The sequence below is a fragment of the Rousettus aegyptiacus genome, unplaced genomic scaffold, assembly GCF_014176215.1.
Source record: "Rousettus aegyptiacus isolate mRouAeg1 unplaced genomic scaffold, mRouAeg1.p scaffold_m13_p_6, whole genome shotgun sequence".
In the NCBI taxonomy this organism is placed as follows: domain Eukaryota; kingdom Metazoa; phylum Chordata; class Mammalia; order Chiroptera; family Pteropodidae; genus Rousettus; species Rousettus aegyptiacus.
Genome location: NW_023416309.1, coordinates 92,049,421 through 92,065,472, shown reverse-complemented (window position 1 = coordinate 92,065,472; position 16,052 = coordinate 92,049,421).

Genomic DNA, 16,052 nt, shown 5'->3' with positions numbered 1-16,052 from the left:
GTCGAAGGTGTTTTTATAAGAGGAATAATCTCTCAGCTCTAAGCTTCTCTTCAAATTCAACTTGACTATGAACTTGAATAAGAGCCCTTCAGTCCACTTTTTCCATCTAACAAAGAACAATTGTGATTTAGAGCCCAACTCAAAGTTCACTGAAGTTTAAATTCGACAAATATTTCTTGAGCACATATCAGGTACTGTGTTAGCTGCCAACTATCTGCTCCTAAAAGAAAGCAAAAATATAAACAAATAAATATTATAGGTGATGTAAGGAAGCAGCTGTCAGCACAGATTTTGGAGTTAAATTGCCTGGATTCAGAATGTTCCCCTTGGCACTTACTATATGTGCAAAGTTGGCACAAACTTAACCCTCCATTTAAATGGAAATTAATAATAATAATAATAATATCGCCTATCTATTGGGGATTGAATTGTGTCCCTCAAAAAAGATATGTTGAAATCCTAATCCCCAGTACCTCAGAATGTGATTTTATTTGGAAACAGGGTCTTTACAGAGATAATCAAATTAAATTAGGTCACTAGTGTAGGTCCTAACCAATATAGCTGGTCCTTACATGAAAAAAATTTGGACACAGAAACAAGCACACACACAGAGAAAAGGTGATGGATGTAAAGACCAACAAGGAGAGCATGTCCTTGGAAGATAGAAGCAGACATTGAAGTTACACAGCTGTAAGCCAAGGGATACCAAGTGTTGCTGGGCACCTCTAGAAGCTAAAAAGAAGCAAAGGAGATTTCTACCTAGAGTCTTAAAGAGAATATGACACTTCCAACCACTCAATTTCATACTTCTAGTTTCCAAAACTATGAGAGAATATATTTCTGTTGTTTTAAGTCACTCAACTGTGGCAGCCACAGGAAACAACACACTGTCTTAGAGTTGCGATAAAAGGTGGAAGTAAATTAACACACATAAAATGCTTAGAACAATGTCTGCTATATGGTTAGTGCCATGATTTCTGTTAAAGGTTTTATAATGGTAGAGAAATGTTATCTCAGGAGTATATTAGAAAGACTGTTTACCCCACAGATGTACAATTTAAATGAGTAAATATGTATTATCTCATAATTTTTATGTGTCAAGAATCTGGCATGGTTTAGCTGTGTACCTATGGCTCAAGTTTCTCAAGAGGTTGAGGTCAAGCTCTTGCCTGGGACCATGGGGTCATCTGAAGACTCAACAAGTAAGTGGGGAGTGGGGAGAACATATGCTTTCAGTCTTACATGGTTGTTGACAAATATTAGTCCTTCACCACTTGGACCTTTCCACAGGGATGCCTCATGATGGTATAGCTGATTTCCTCCAGAGTGAGCAAACCAGGAGAAATCAAGAGAGAATGCCCAAAGGGGAGGCCACAGTCTTTTTATAACCTACTCTCTCTCAGACATGACATCCCAACACTTTTGTCGTATTCTGTTCTTTAGAGACAATAAGCCTTGTTCATACTCGAGGGGAAATGATTATACAAAGGTGTGAATACCAAGATGTATAAGTCATTGATGTATATTTCAGAGGCCGTCTACCACATATAGAAAATGGAAGAAAGAGGACTTTCAACACAGTATTCCCAGGGCCTTGCATATGGGAGGTGCTCATTAAAAGTTCAAAAATAAATTTACAAATAAGGTATTGACTTATATTCCAAATTTCTAATGAGAGTTTGGTTGTGTGGGTGTGGGGAGATGTATTACAGTTTATTCCATGTAATAACAAGTTACTTTTTGTATTTATATTTTAAAAATTAACCAAAATATGATGATTTGGTGAGGTTTACCTAAAGGAGAAAAGGCAGTACGGAAAATGAGTTCTGCTCCATTTGTAATAATTTCTAAGTTAGAATGTTCAGGTAAGGCAATATAGAAAGTAATATTAGTAAAACTGTCTGCAAATGTTTTAATTTTACAAGTAATCAATATTATGATTTTAAAATATTAAAAACACAAATGAAATTAAATTTCTCTTTGACTTCGTTACGCAGAAGTGTAACAGAATATAGGAATGGCTGAGAGATCCTGACCTGAAGAGACCTGGCAATCATGTGTGAAGCAGGCATCATACGGGCCAACATGTCTAATGATTGAAGGCCAAATAGGAATAAAGGCATCTCCAGAGATGCCAGTGCAGATGAAGGTAAGATCAGTGTCGATATTTACACCGTCATGCTTCCTAAGTTCCATTAGACCTTGAACACAACTTCTAAGAAAAGAACCAGAGCCCTGAAATGATTGAGATTCCTTTAAATTGATTGGGGTTAAGTTTCCAGCACTTGACTAAATGGTGGCTTGAACTAGAAATAAGAAAAATAAGAGGTCACTGTAAGGTTTGGCCGCTCAACAGAGTCTGACTCATGATTAACAGGTGTCCTTTATTGAAAGGCAAGCGGTCCCAGGCGAGGTTCTCTGGTCCCGAGGTGGGGTCGCGGTAGGGTTTTTAAGGGTCGTGTCCAGGAAGGGGAAGATTCAAAGAAGGCAAAAGCATAGCGTGGGGCTCTTTCATTGGTGCAGCGGTTTGGCGCTACCGGTGTAGTCCTGGCACTTGCGGACTGGTCTATGGGCTTCAGGTGGCTAGCAGGAGGGAGCTAGGGGCGGGGACCTGATGGCGTTGGGGCCTTTTCCGGGAGCACTGGCCTTACAGTCACATTTCTTACACACTTCAATCTTGTGATCTGAGATTCATATCATTGTATGGATGAACAATTAAACTCCTCTTTCTTTCCTTAGTTGTCTCCTTTTCCTCTCTCTATAAAACCTAAAGTAATAAATGAGTAGATGATAAAATTTGGGAGTTAGAATATTTCAGGTTGGGATTCGAGTAGGAGGAATGAATCTAGCTTATTTACTATATTTAAATCTTAGAGAAAGTTATGGCTACAATAAAAAAAATCTCCCTCAGTTGGGAATTTATAATCTGCTTTTTCTAAACTTCTCTATTATTGGGACAAAAAGGGTCCACCTGCCTGCACCAGTCAAAGCCAAAGAGGAGAGTACATGCAGATTTTGCAGCAAAGAAAATAAAGTTTATTAGATTGCTGCAAGTCCTAAAGACACAGTGGGCTACCACTCAAAGGCCTGAGTCCCTGGATGTCTCAGGAGTACAGATTACATGGGAAAGAAATCAGTCGTCTTGGAAACTAAGGGAGTTGGGGTCGTCTTGGGCTCTACTGATTGGTTAGGGCTAGGATAGGAGGCAGTTGACCATTGCATCAGGTCCTGATGTCAGTCATGGCAGTGTTCTTTCTGGTTTCAAGGAGATGCCGAGCTAACCGATAGGGTCATTTAGGTAACCGATAGGGTCCTTCAGACTTCATGGGTGTGGAGTTGTAAGATGTTATCTTTAGCTTGAAGGAAACTCTGTTTCTGAGGTCTACGGACCTGAGGCTTTGTTCCTAAAACCCTTTGAATGCTGTCCTAAGGGCTTAATGATTAAGGGAGTGGTCCTGTATTATGTAGAAAAGTGAGCCCAATACCAGCTTGAATCAAGGAGAAAGAGAAAAGAAAATGTCATTTTAAAAAAGTAAAGATTTACATGTTTACACTTCTGATCTGAAGTTAAGGTTATGAATATATTTTACTGATGGCTAATAATTTGGGTCTATTTTCAGGGTTATTTTTTTCCCCTTTTATTAGAAAAAAAAGATAAAACAACTTTATAAGTACATAGTTTTTGAAGAAAAGGAGAATGTGCATTTCAGAAGAGGTAGAGCTTCTTGTAGTGGTATTAAGTTTAATGAGACCACAGAGAAAAATACTTTTCTCAGATTTTTTTTTCTTTTAGATTCTGTAGAAGGAAAAAGTATCATTAAACCCCCTTTAACATTTTTTTTTTTTTTCCCCCTCTGAAACACAATGTAAACATTTGGGAGAAAATAGTTGCCTCCCTCTGTGATGTCACAAGCTAAATGGTGTAATTCCACCGGCATTACTGGGGGCTCAAACTCAGGCAAAAGTATCCCCTATAATTAAGGAAAAATATCTATTATGCTACACAATGCACATTCCTCACTCAGGCTCCACTTTAGCAGCAAAAAGACAGCTGCCAGCAGGTCTAGTGAAAGAGCTGGTACTAACTGGCTTGTTTGATCCCTTCCAATTAAAAAGCTAATCTCTAGGAAAGGTGTAGAGGGTGAACAGTTTTGCTTTTAATCATCATGGCCTAATCCCAGATTGCCTCTATTCAAATCAGCCTTTGTAATTGAAATTGTGGCTTTAAAACGGTGGTGGGGATTTACTCAAAAGTGTTTCTAAAAGCCAAAATGCACTGGTGATCCAACCTGCATCATATGGTCTAGAACTCTAAGTCTGAGAGTGAAGAAAAGAGGGACTGAAATCAGAGACGGGCCTTAGATAAGAAGGAGATGAAAGGTTTTTTGCAGATGCCAAGAAAAACCAGATTCTTTAATAGCTTCAGTTGAACGTAAAAAATTATGAGGAGTAGAGTGGTGACATTATCCAGTCATGCACTTGGTATAATCTTTGATTCTTTGCTCTAGTTTAATGTTAATGCAAGTCATAAGAATAAAATCATAGCCTAAATGAAATAAAGTCTACCCCTGATGATTGTTACATTCTAATCATATTCACATAGAAGTCTATGCTACCTAGTCTTCCTTCAGCTGAACTACTTTTGTGTTTGTTTTATCTAATTTAAATTTATAATAACTAATAAAATTTGCTGAATAAATAAGACTCATTACATTTATTTCTGAAACTCAGCCTGTACAGTCAAATAAATGTTTAAGCTGTATGCATGGTCTCACAATAATTTACTCAAGATATAAATGCAGGAGCTTTTTTCCTTTCAGCATGCCCTACCTAGCATTGAAATCAATGTGCTCTTAAACATTTACCTTAGAAATAGTGACATGTCGCTGTTATTAAAATAAATTTCTATTCTTGATGGAGACACATTTTATCAATATCATTTTCATTGTTTTTTTACTCAATCAGGGAAATTTCTGCTTCTTTTCTACATCTTGGTCACCATTGCCAAAAATCAAATAGGAAAGAAAATTAGACTTTTTACTATTTGCCTCGTGGCAATCTCTGAAATAATAACTTTATATACATTAGCATCTTCAATATTCCCATGAAGTCTGCACTCCTGATATGTAATGTTCTATTATGCTTTATGTTACTCACCCCATCCCTATGCTCACACCCTGAAATACGAAAGAGCATGAAATTGCACTTCGAAATCAGAAATAACTAACCCAAACATTCTCCACCCTGATCATACCTATCCTGACCATTTATTTATCCAAGAATTCCCACCAAAATATTCCTTTAACATCATTTAGGTAACCAATAAATTAAAACCCCTCCATTCTCTATCTAGCCTGGTGATTCTCAACTGGGAGCAATTTTGCCCCCAAGAAACATGACAAGGTCCAGAGACATTTTTGGTCATCACCACTGTGGATGTAAGTAACATTGTTATCTGGTCGGGTAGAGATGTTGCAATGGCTGAAAAATGACTGCTAGAAATTTATTACTTGCAGGAAAATTACTACTTGGCTATGCCTATGGGAACATGGCTATCGCCATGGGAACATAGGCTATCACCCATAGGAACATAACATTCTAACAATAAGTTTTCTGCTTCTGTACTTTTGCTTGCACACCCAGCCTGTGGGTTGATAGATAATGAATAAAAGAAAAATAGACCTTTGCGTTTAGACAGAATGAAGAATGGGATTTGGGGCTTAAAAATCCTGTACCTCTACATTTCAGGGCTGCTTAATTTGGGGTCTATGTACCCCTGGCAGATCCAACTGGCTGAATAAAGAGTGTGTTTCCTATAACTCACTGAGTTGTGGTGGTTCATGTGTCTTTCAGGGGCTGGTGGCTACAACAATGTCAGGGAATATGATAAATACCCTACGTAGGACAAATGCCACAACAAAGAATCATCCTTTTTCAAATACCAAAAGGGCAAAGGCTAAGAAACCCTACATTTTGTTCTCTTCTGTTTTCATGTCTTCTTTCATTTTAGACTCAACAATGCATTATATCACTCATGCAAATATCCTCAATTCTTTTGTACATGTCACTTTCTATCACCACGCTCGGGAAAATCCCAATCTTGTGTTGGCTGTGGACTCTCCCAAAAGACTGCCAGAAACACCTGTTGGTTGAGCAAAACTAAAGTTATTTAGACTAATGAAGTAAAGAATAATACCACTCTGACAAGCTATTAGTAGTGTCTCAGAAGAGAGAAGTCAGGAAAAGATTATTTATGGAGTTATATGTTTGCACTAGGAGGTTATAAGGCAAGTGTAAAGGAATAAGGAAATAATTGGGAATGGCAGAATTTATGATACAATGGCTTTGGATTGGTGGACACACTTTTGTGAGGATCTTGAAGTGAGTATTGACAAGCAAGATGCAAGTCTTGAGAAGTAAGCTACTTTGGTTGTTTTCATAGTCTTCTCTTCCAAGAAGCAAGTATTTCTTAAAACAAGCAGCTATATTAGTTTTGTTTTTGTTTTCTTTTTGTTTCAGTTTTGGTCTCTGTCCCAGTAATTGTTTAGCACAGGATCAGGAAAGTATTCCTAATATCAGAATTGATTAACACAGAAACAGAACACTATGTTGGTTTTAATGGTTACTTAATTAAACTTAATCGCTGGACTTCATGCTTCAACTAAGCAACTCAGTATTGAAGAATAAAATTACAAAATCAAGCAGCTTGCTATTGCTATGTATAAATTCGTGATTGTCCATTTGAATGGCCACAAAACACCTCCAAGCAATCTTGCCGGTTCCCCATTAAGCTCGTTCTCCTGTTGCTACTAATTTTATTTCTTCTCCACTCATGGTAAACCTCTCTTCGTTGATGAACTTACCTTGAACCTCACAGAGACAATAGGATAAAATTCTGCCATTTTCTCTCCCTCACATCTCTCGTCTTATCACATGCCACTCTACTCCTAGTCACGCTTGTCTATTTTCAATTCCCGAAATATGGCTTCCTCTTATTTCTTTAAGATCTACAAGCATACTGTTGCCTCACTTTTCCCTATTTTTAATCTGATTTAAACATTTTCATCCTTCAAATCTCAATTTAACTGCCATTTCCAAATGGCAAATAAAATCTTTCCTCGCCTCCCAGTCCATCCTGGTGCTCCATCTCAATTCTATTATTTTGTAAAATAATGTATAATTCTTTTTCTTCCTTTATATCAAAATTCATAATCACAATTTTATTCATGTGAATATGTGTTTAATAAGAGGAACCAACCCCGCTTTATTTAACACAGTAGACTTTAGCATCTATAGTGTGAAATATAGTGGACATTCAGTGTTTGATGAATGACTGGTTGAATGGTTCGAACAACTAAACTTGCTCTGAAAGGCTGGATAACTTGCTCAAGGTAGAGCACTTAGCAATTACCAGGACTGGAAGTGAACTCACAATTTATCTGACTCCTTAACTCATGCTGTCTCATTTATTATATAGCCATTACACAGAAATAATTGAGTTAATTTTTTTTCTCTTTAATTTGCATGTTCTCATTTTTCTCTGTTTCTATCTATATGTTAATATTCATATAATTTTTTTAACTGGCTTTTCTGATCCATTTGAGTCTTGAAATCTAGGATTTTTTGCTTCTTCAGTCCCATACAGTTCTGAATCCAGTTTAAACCTATATATCAAAGTTTTCATTCCATTTAAAATTTTTTACTTTTAAGTTGTCGAGTCCTCTTTAGCTTTGAATTATATGAACTTCTAAAGGTCATAACTGCTCTTTGATCTAATAGAACACTATATGACTAGTTGTGGCAGCTTTGGGATGTGCCAATCAGATCTCCTTTAAAGAAAACACTTGTCATTCAGCTGCATGGAACATAGTTAGCTGGCAGCCTTCAGCTATTAGCATCTTCAGGAACTGCCTCAGCTCTCAAGCCAAGCCTCTTGCTCTTCTCAGGCAGCCCTCAGCCAATCACTGAGCACCATTCCTCTACAGCCAGAATTCTCTAATTGGCCACCTTTGTTCTAGAACTGTCAAGTGGATTGGCTGACATTGTCAGATCTGCATTTGAAGCTGAGGCTCTCCTTACCCAATCTCACTTTGTCTCTCCTTGCTTTTTTTTTTTTTTTTACAGGTTCCGGATCTGCTTTATGATTGTACGGCTTTCCTTGCTCAATAAACCTCTCATACTCCATTCCAATGTGCCCTCCCAGGAGGATTCAAATGATAGCCTAGGAGGACTACATTTTTATGCCATTGGGCAGGTCATTAAACCCAATTCACTAAGTGTTCATTGAGTACCTAGGTATAAATGGAGTGGGCCCAACAACTTTTAAGAGCTTACTATGTGCTGAACATATTATATATGCTAGCTTGATAATTATTTATAATAACTTATGAGGTAGGTATTATTCTCATTTTAGATACAGAGAACCTGAAACTTATATAGACCAAATACTCTGCCGAATTTCACCTAGGAAGTCAGTAGCAGAGTTATGGATGAAACACAAATCTGTTTGACTCAAAATCCTGGACTCAAGCTGTTATACGCATGATCCCCCACAGTAAGGTAAGATGTTAGTTACTTTGAATGATAGAAGAATTACAAGATAGTCTTTGCCTTGAGCATTTGTAAGACTTCTCGTTCTAAATGTGTATGAATCCATGAAATATGAATTAAATGCTTTATTACTGCGGATAAGATCCAGGAAGCTATAGAAACCCCATGTTAAACAGAATGCCCATTGCTATATCACACTTACAGTTAGAATTGGTCATACTATATCCCAGATTTTAAATTGAATGTCAAATTTAATTTGCCTGAGGAAGCCTAAAGCTCAAAGTCTATCACAGAACACAGAGCTAGCCCTGACAGCTGCCCGATGACTCGGCCTGATAAGGAGAGAGGAGTGGATGATAAATCACTGTTAGAGCATCCTTGCCTCATACTCCCTTCATCCTCTAAACAGCTCCACATCCCATTTGACAGGGTTTTGTATTTATAAACTAAGCATCAAAGAAAATGTACCATTTCAGACCATGAAAAGCCTCAGCCTATAGACTTCTGCCGCTGAGAATTACCATTAACCATTTCCCTGTCTTTCCAAATATTGATTTTTGAAGTTCAACTACAATCTTGCCTGTAAGAAGAAGGCTCATTTTACTCCATAGCATTTATTGATCTCTCTTTTTCTGAATACATAACTACTTATAATCTGATAGTAAGTTTTAACATTTCATTCTTTTATTTTTTATTCAACACACATATATTGACTACCCACTATTGCAAATATTTAGTATCTTACCATGGGATACATTCAGAGAGACAAAGCTCTCTGCTTTTGGAACTTGAAATCTAGTTGAGGAGACATAAATTCCAATAATGAAGAGAAACATGAACAACAGGAGTTTGTGCATTAGATTCAACCCTGCCAATTACTAGATAAATAAATTTAGACTTTTTCTAATATTTCTTAACCTATAAAAAATAGAATATAAGAATCAAATGAAATAATATATATAATAATTCTTTTAAATTGTAAACTATACAGTTCTTAGTTGTTGATGAGAATAGTATTCTTAATAAATTATTACAAGGCAAAAGAAAATAAGTGACATAGTAGAGATACAAGTAAAGTGAGTACAGCTGATGGTTTCTGGAAATGATATTTGAGCTCGTAAGGATGACTAAAAATGTTGCCTTCTGAAAAGAGAAAGGTGGACAATAAAGACTAAGAAAGTAAACATTTCATGCAAGGCTGCCTGAAAATGCGTGCCGTGTTTAAGAAAGATTAAGCAGTCTGAGTCTGAATTATTTCATGCAGGGATGGTTTTACAAGAAATAAGATTTGAAAAGTAGGATGGGGCCCTCTCATGGGGAGCCTTGACTGTCATGCTAAAGCATGTGAACTTTTTTTCGTAGGAATGTTCTTGCAGAGGATATGTGTTTGTTTCATCCAGTGGCTTTCATTGTTTTCTGTTTAAGTTTTGTTGGCTCTGCATCCTTCCCCTATGTCATGTGACCTGCCGCTAACCCCAAGGGTGGTCATCCAAGTCAAGCTAAAACAAGGTGCTTTGGCCTAGAAATCTGCATTCTGAGCAGAGCCTTACAGAAACTGACTATAATTGGAGCTGAATAATTCAAAGGCAAAGTTTTAGGGAAGTCCAGATTCTCAAATCTCTACAGTTGCCCTTACTCTTGCTCTGTCCTGGGTATGATTTTTCAGCTGTCCTTTCGATACATTGTTACAGATAATTTTAGCCAGAATCCCTTTTTATTCTAGGCTACCACACACCTCTGATAAAACAATGAAGAACTTTGAGAAGGTGATTAATATGATCTGACTTAGTTATAGTGGGTAGGAAAAATGATTTTTCAGAGAAAAGTTCAAATTGAGAAATTATAATAATCATAATGAGAATCTGGAATTATTCCAACACATTCATTCTAGAGTAACGTTCCTGAACCAAATCTTTACCCATGACTCTCCTCTACTTAGAATCTTTCAGAAAACATCATACCTACAGGAGTATCACAATTCTTTGGCAAGGTACGCACGTTCCTCAGATCTGGCCATAACTTTCATTCCAAAAGTACTTCATTATTCCTTTTTAGGTACCTAATTGCAGGTCTCTCTGAAACTACTCATTATCACATAGACTTCTTAATTTTTGCCTCCATGTCTTTCTTTTTGAACTTCTAAAGACTTAGTAGATATAACAATGAGAATATTATACTAGAAAAAAAAAGGGTCAAAGTAGAAAGCCTATTTTGTTCTCAAGTAATAGAATATAAACATTACACCCTGATAGTTTGCCCATTTGTGTCTTTCTGAATGGCATCTGCATATTTATTAGCAAGCCAGGCACCTTGGAGGAACAGTGACATTATCACGCTAATGTCTTAAAAGGTAAAAACAGTTGACTTTGTTCTGTTCTGAAGGTGTTGCCCTTTCTATATTAATGGCAGGGCTTCTCTACCGTGCCAGGCATATTACTTCTGTAAATCTTATTAACAATGACGAGAGTTACGCTCCTGCCCTGTTGGGAATCTCTGAAACGGCTCCCTTAGTGCTCTCTTCGGCAGTGTTGAGTGCAAACCAGAGGGTTGCCGGCTGCTTAGTGGTGTAGTAAGGCTCTGGGAACACATGGGCAGGGGGCGATTACTGTTAGTGCTGGTTGATGACGTTTATTGAGCATCCACTGTATGCAGAGCCTTTAGGACTGCCAGCAATTAAAGGGAAAATTTGTCCTGTGACCTTGGGGGTCTGTAAACTAATTAAAGTTTAGGACATGCATATAGAAAGAAAAAGTAAATTAGGAACTAACGGAAGGCAACTTAAAGGCAAGAAAAGTGACAGCTGAGGTGAAGGAAGAGAACTATGGGAATGTCATTCTCTTTTTCCAACCTTGGCCCCCATCACTAGGGGAAGTAGCCTTCCAGTAGCACCCTACCCTTTATCTCTTAGCACTTGTCACCCTGAATTCTAATTAATGTTTACTTGCCTGTCTTCTCCACTGGGCTCTAAGCTCTTAGCAGATTTATAGCTATAAACCCATCGTTTCATGCATTACCTGACACAGAGTGAAAACTCAGCCGTGAAACAGTCAATAAAAAAAAAAAAATTCTTCTTTGGATTCTGGGCAAAGGGACCAGCTGCAAGGCAACCGCATGTCCCAATAGGATTTTGAGCAGTTGGGTTATAGTTTTTGGTGATGCTGAGTTAGGAAGGAGGGTGAATAATTAGAAAAGCAGGTTTGGAGGATGGTATCCAGGTATTTAAGAAAACTAGAAGAATTAAAAATTTGGAAAGGATTGACAATTTGAGCAAGGTAACAGGATTTACCAGCTAGATATCCAAATTGTAAATTTTTATTTTTGATTTTGCTTTATTTTTTGTGTTTTATGGTTTGTTTGTTTGTGGGGAGAGAGAAAATAATTAAATCTCTATCAGGCAGTGCTTTCATGTTAGTTATCTACAATTTACAGAGGTTCAAAATAGCTCAAAGACAATGAGCAGAGCTAGAATCGGATGGCCTGGCAGGGTGTGCTATGGCCATAGGGACAGGTATTGAGGGGGCCACGTGGTACCTTGCGGAAGAGGCTTCTGTAGCTGTAATTTATGAGAGTGAGAATGAAGGTAGAAAGTGCTAACTATTCAAGGGGTGGGGAACAACGGCAGGCTCAGAAGGTTCAGAGGATCAGCCAAAGTCTCCCAAGCCACACATCAGATACCCCCATTACCAGTGTAAGGATTTCAAATTTTTCCAACAAGGGATCTGACCTCAACATGAAGACACTTTTGGTACCGTCACGGTTAGTTTTTCGGGAAGCAGAGCTTGAGACAGAGTTTGGAGTGCCAGACACTTCTGAGAGGTCAAAACCGGTGAAGAGGATAGGGTGAAAGCAGGCTTGAACACAGAGAAGTTGCCTTATAATGCAGCCTTTGCTAACTTCGCCCATTACATTTGCCCCATGTTGAGCAAAAGTGGTGAGATCTTTATAACCCTGTCTTGCTCAGTCACCGAGGCAGGTCGACCTAAGAAAGGCACGACTGCAGAACAATGGTCTCTCAGCTTGATACTGACCCCAGAGGAGCTGGAAGCTAGAGACTACCTTCAGGCCAGACTCTCTGCAACTGGGCATAACGTCCTTTCCTCCTTCCTTAAAGGGTGATCTAGATGGAACAGCTCCCTACCTACTATAGTTATTCCCTTGCTTACATTCACACTGTAAGACAGTACTAAAGCTAGGCTTTGAAGCCCGTTAGCCTGGCTCCAAGGTCCTTGCTTGCCACCATCTCATTACAGCACCTAACAGCTATTGCTGATGCAGACCCATCGAACAACTTCCACAAGGAACATGAGCGGATTTGATTTTTAGGTAGATTCTCTATGAAGTATTGATAGATTAATGTCTTGAGATGCCTTCTGTTCACCAGATTTTCTCAGACTCATTCTCCCTACCTGTAAAAAGGCCTTTGCCACCTGTGAGGCAACTCTTTCCTTTATCGAGATAAATCCAGGACAGTTTTCTTGTGGAAGGAGTACCCCTACTCTGTTGCTCTGCGTTTCACATTTCCTTGTGATTCTCTCACTTTATTACTGTTACCAAAACATTTTCTCTTTGCATTATATCTTTAAATTTGGGGTTTCACCTTAATATAGAAGTACATTTTTAAAGACCTCTTTATTAATATGACTATTTGAGGAGAGAGATAAGGAGAAAAACAATATTGACTTCTCCATAATAACAGAACCTCAAGTATTTGTCTTTTAAGGATTGCTTTTAAGGAGATTTATACTATAGGTAGACAATTATAAAAATGTTTTAATAAAAAAACAATGATTCCATCACCAAATCTATTGCTAACCTAAATTCTTTTTCTTGCTGAAAATAAACATACAATAAATATTTCTTAAATAAATGAATGAAAGAATGAATCATTATTTTCCCAGTGCGTCTTATACTTATTTTTCCAGTGATGAAAATATTGCCCCAGAGAATATAAATATTCTTACTTGTATGTTATAATGGAAAGAATGGAAGCCAAGAAATTCTTACTTTCTTAAGTCCTAGTTCCCCTTAAACTTTCTTCCACGTGTCCATATCCATATTAATCTGTGTCTGATTTTCTCTAGTTATGCCATGTTTACGGGTAAAACAGAGAGACAAGCACACAAGAAAACTGTGTGACTCTCTCCCTTCGGTTCTGCCTTGGGTTACTGCTATGAGCCTTTTGAGAGCTGAGTCCCATCAGGAAGCAGATGGCACATTTAGCTCAGAACAACTTAAGAAGAATTTAGTAAAATGACTATTTTAAAAGGTGTAGGGATTCTCTTTTCTTCACATCCTTACCAACACTTGTTTGTTGATTTATTAATGACAGCTCTTCTGACAGGTGTGAGGTGATACCTCATTGTGGTTTTAATTTGCATTTCTCTGATGACTAGTGACATTGAGCATCTTTACATATGTGTATTGGCTTCTTCTTAGAAATATCTATTTAGATCTTCTGACCATTTTTAATTGGATTGTTTGAGTTTTTTTTTTTTTTTGGTGTTGAGTTGTATGAATTCTTTATACATTTTGGATATTAACCCCTTGTCAGATGTATCATTCTCCTCAAAAGGTATCACATATACCTTCTTCCATTCAGTAGGCTATCTTTGCACTTTGCATATTGTTTCTTTTGCTGTGCAAAACTTTTTAGTTTGATATAGTCCCATTTGTTTTTGTTGTCGTTTTATTTTTTAAATTTTGTTTTCCTTGCCCAAGGAGATAACATCAGAAAAAAAAACATTACTACTAAGAGCAATGTCAGAGAGTTTACTGCCTGTATTTTCTTCTAGGAGTTTTATGGTCTCAGGATTTACAATTAAGTCTTTAATCCACTTTGAAAGTGTAGGAGAACTAGATAATGCAATATCTAGTTTAGTAGCAGTTCAGCTCCCTTATACTCTTAGGCTTGAATACGTGATTTCCAGAACTGCATAGAGAGGGCTTATGCAGAGGGCTGCTATCACCTGAGATCTTTTGTTAAGAGACATAACCAAACCATGGCGACCATGCTCGGGGGAGAGGGAGTGATAAAGTCCCTGCTTTCCTCCAATCTGTTGCCAAGACTTCCCTGTGCCAAATTTACCTGGAAGCCAAAAAGAAAGGGAAGTTTTGATGAAGTCCAAGTGTGTACAGATCAGCCTCCTAGGGTGAGGACAGGATGTAGAAGGATAAACTGTGGATCTGTAGAGGCAAATAAAAGATTTTTAGCATACTTATATTTTTTCCTACCAGCTCAAATGAATATACCTGGGTTAGACTATTTATGTAAACTGATGTTCATATGAGATTGATGATAAATAAACTCGAAGTTTTTATGTGTGAGAGAACACTCATCAATCAGAACCTAAGAAAATAATCTAATTTAACAAAAATTCCAGGAACTCTAATACAAGGAAACAGTTCTTTGCTGTGTGTTTTTAAAAAACAAACTATTCTAATGTCATAAATGTCATTAAACTTTTAGTTCTAACAGCTTGAGAATGATACAAAAATCAAGAAGATTCTGCAAATAGAAAATTCTCATTGATTATTTGAAATTATTAAGTTAGCTTTATATATTCAGAAACTGATGAAATATATATATGTGTGTGTATATATATATATATACATACACACAAATAAATGGGCATGGCCATCTTTCAATAAAACTTTATTTACAAAAACAGGTGACTGGCTGACCCATGTGTTTATTGAGTAAAGGAGAGAGCAATGGTTTTGAATAGACAGATAGGTATCAGTCCCAGTTCTTAGGACAAATTGCTTATTTTTTGACAAAACTCCCTACCTTATGAAGTCAATTAAAAATATAGATAAAGTGACCTGGTATAGATGCACCACTCAGTAAATGGTTGTTTCCTTCCTTTCTGCACAGTACCAAATTAAATATGGAAACTGAATTAAGAGAATTTGACTCAAACACGTTAAGCTACTTGGAAAGTGGGTCAAAAGGTCTCCAGGGAAAATTTGGAGAATATATTGTCTAAATAAATTCCATGGAGAAAGATATCACATAAAAGTGCCCGAGTTTTAATTTTTAAAATGAGCAAATTAATATCTTGAGCAGAGTTTAGTAGATTTAAAAGAAGAAAACTGCATTATTATTGCCAGCAGGGGACTACCTACTTGAGAGTCCATCATCTAACATAGGACACACAGCTGGAACCCAATCAGCTCTTGGTGAACAAGAAAAGGGCATGCAGCAAGGGTGGGATGGGATAAGACGATGTGCGTCTAGAGAGAGAGAGATGTAAAACAATAAAAAGACATGTCTCCAAAGGAACTCTCAGCATTAAATCTCAGAAACATAACTTATAAGCCAGAGTTTCCCAGAGGTATGTTGTGATTTACTGAAAACCCTTTGCCTCCATCTCCTCTCAGCCAATAGTCATAAGGTTTCAGCAAACTCAAAACAAATTCTCATCAGAGAAAATAAAAGGCAGACACCTTTGATCTCATACTGTCCAGTGTCTTTAGAGGCGTTAATATCCTCTAGAAGTTTC